At 37.9% G+C, this 3,359-nt stretch overlaps 1 pseudogene; it reads left to right on the top strand.

The window, feature by feature from the left end:
* The first annotated feature begins 1,683 nt into the window (after positions 1 to 1,683).
* Positions 1,684 to 2,612, top strand: LOC133055829 (olfactory receptor 8I2-like; annotated as a pseudogene).
* The last annotated feature ends 747 nt before the right edge of the window (positions 2,613 to 3,359 follow it).

The following is a 3,359-nucleotide window of genomic DNA, read 5'->3' as shown; positions in this document are numbered from 1 at the left end:
TGGTAAGTCCAGTTTGTTCATTAAGTCCAACAAAGTTCGCCTAGGTACCCAGGTAACACAATCAACTATATAGTTTTGTCCTGTAGTAGGTTTATAATAATTTTTGCACAACTAATGCATAAAAAACAAACACAAAAGAGAAAGGAAATATTTTTAATCTTACTGTACAGTACCTTGAAAAGTGCAGTACTACGGAACAACAGCTGGCATACAGGGGCCGGCAGTGAGTGAACAGACAAGAAAAGTTACCGACTGAAGGGAAGAGAGGAGCTGGGAGATGGCAGAGCTGAAGACTGTCAGCGATAGTAACAGGGCAAGCTGCGATGTCCTCAGGCTTGACGCTGATGCACAGGTTCTTGTTCCTTGCCAGATTCAGTTCTATCAATGAATACCCTCTTGAAAAATTGATCCAGAGGTGTCTGAGTAATGGCTCTTTTATTCTTGTCATAGATGACAGGCTGGCAATGGATTGTATTCTGAACGGCTGCTGCAGCTTTCACGCACCATTCTACATTTGGGTCCTGAGCCTCAAAAAACTAACAGTGCCTCCTCAAATAAATAAAATCCCCTTACCATTTCCTGAATCTCTTCTGAGCAGTGCCAGCTATATCACTGTTGCCTTTATGGTTTCTTCCGCCCAACCTGCACCTGAAATAAAGATCCTGAACTGCTGTACTCCACACAGCAATGCACAGTGATATACACAGAAGAGCAGTCGATTGCAGAGGATGGACAGTGTCTGACAGACATGTAAGCTGACATGTGAGTGAACATGTGAACTCACATTTGCATCTTTGAAAGTGCACAACTTGGGGGTTCATGTTAGGGAACACACACACACACACACACACATATATGTGTGTGTGTGTTAATCACTCAGTTGTGTCCAAATCTTTGTGACCCCATGGACTCTAGCTCACCAGGGTCCTCTGTCCATGGGATTCTCCAGGCAAGAATGCTGGAGTGGTTGCCATGCCCTTCTCCATATTATATATATATATATATATATATATATATATATTTATATATAAAACATCTCACTTACTATATGTAAATATATGCATATGTTTATACATAATATTTTGTAAAATATATATCTTATAAATTATGTACATATATATTTACAAAATTTAGCAAGCCTTATTGAGTCCAAGGAACTATTAGATATGCCCATTGAAGATCTCATTAAGCACCTAAAACAACCCTGTAAAGTAGTTATTGGCTGTTGAAATCTTATGACTGCCACACAAGGTATCATTATATTTTAAAATTTAAATTTCCAGCTGAGCTTCATGTTTTCTAAGAATAATACATAATCAATTATAGTATGTAAGTTTTTAAGTATATGAATTGGGTCCCAGTAATAGATAAGGGAAGAGGAAATTTCTAGAGAAATTGCTTTAAAAAGCAATCCAGATAGATTTCTTTTTAAAGAGTGTAACCAATTCCAATGAATGTGAACTTGGAATTTTTGAATACGGTTTGTTAGTTCTATTTTTTTTTAATTAAATTCATGTACAAATTCTCAATTAACTTGAAGTCACTTAATATCTGCTTACCATCACTTACTCTCTCATTATGGGAATCTAGGTCAGTGCTGCTTATCATGCCTTTGGACTTGAATTTCCTCTAACTTTTCTTATCATTTTTCAGCATAGAAGTCAAGGGTCTGAGTTGACAGAAATGGCTGGGAACAATTTCACAGAGGTGACGTTCTTCATCCTCCACGGATTTGCAAATCACTCTAAGCTACAAGTCAGCTTCTACATGATGTTTCTTTTTATTTATCTCTTCACTGTTTTGGGGAATCTTGGACTAATTCTGTTAATCAGAATCGACTCTCAGCTCCACACACCTATGTACTTTTTCCTTAGCAATTTAGCATTCATTGATATATTTTATTCCTCTACTGTAACACCCAAGGCACTGGTAAATCTCCAGTCAATTCAGAAAACCATCTCCTTCATTGGCTGCTTTGTTCAAATGTAATTTTTGTGGGTTTAATGTGTAGTGAGTGCTTTCTTCTGGGGTCCATGGCCTGTGACAACTATGTAGCTATCTGCAATCCCTTACTGTATTTCATGGTCATGTCCCAGGAGGTGTGCAGGTGGTTGGGAGTCATCCCTTATATGATTGGCTTCACCAATTCTCTGGTCTCCATCTGTGTGATCAGCACATTGACATTCTGTGATTCCAGCATCAATCACTTTTTCTGCAACACCACAGCTCTTCTAGCTCTGTCCTTCATGGATGCCTTCAACACAGAAATGGTGATCTTTGTTTTAGCTGGCTTCACCCTTCTTAGATCTCTCTTCATCATCACAGTCACCTACATTGTCATCATTTCAACCATCCTGCAGATCCGGTCTGCAGCAGGCAGACAGAAAGCATTTTCCGCCTGTGTGTCCCACATCATGGGGGTGACTGTCTTCTATGGGTCCCTGCTTTTCACGTATTTGCAGCCTGATAACACATCCTCCTTGACCCAGGCACAGGTGGCATCTGTAATCTATACCATTGTCATTCCAGTGCTGAATCTGCTTATCTATAGTTTGAGCAACAAAGATGTAAAAAATGCTCTCCTGAAAGCATTTCAAAAACTGTTTCCATGACAAATCTGCATATGTTGCAATTAAAGCAAACCTGAAGTGTTTCAGGCATTCAATGGCTCAAAAATTTGGAAACTAGTAGAGTAACCCCCAAAAGAATAAGACAAAATAAATGGTAACAGAGTCATGATATGCGGGAGGTGAATTATCATTTGATTTGTTGATATAGAATCCTGGATCACCATGGAAAGAGTTCATTTCAGTAAATAAATTATTCAGACATAGACATGCACAGATTTGTAAAGCATCTGAATGGTGGCTAAACCCCACTTGTGATTATGCCATCACACGGCAAAATGTTGAACTACTATTAAGTTGATGTTTCATAAGTTTTGACATTCTGTTTTCTCCACCATCAACAATTTAAGAGTAGAAAATTGGTAGACTAAGAAATGATGACACAAATATTATTAACAAGAAATGATTGCTGATTAGCTGAGAGGAAGTGAAAGCATAGAGAAATAATAAAAGCAATTATAAATCTGTGGTCAGAAGGGAATGGTTAGGGTTAGAGTATTAATTTCCATGAGGTGTAAGCACAAGTGATAAGGGGACATTGGGTAATACAGAGAAATCTCTTGGTAATGTGCATTCATTTTGCATGACAGTTGAAATTCTTACCATTTATCTATGAAACCTCATCTTATGAAGTAGAGAATATTTTAAAAAAACACAGAGTTCCATTTCTTAACAAATACAAAGTGATTGACTCCCTAAGTTCAAAGACTCAATAAACTGCATGTGTGTGTG

Source organism: Dama dama, chromosome 5 (assembly GCF_033118175.1).
Source record: "Dama dama isolate Ldn47 chromosome 5, ASM3311817v1, whole genome shotgun sequence".
NCBI classification, from domain to species: domain Eukaryota; kingdom Metazoa; phylum Chordata; class Mammalia; order Artiodactyla; family Cervidae; genus Dama; species Dama dama.
This window is presented reverse-complemented; position numbering and strand designations above follow the sequence as displayed.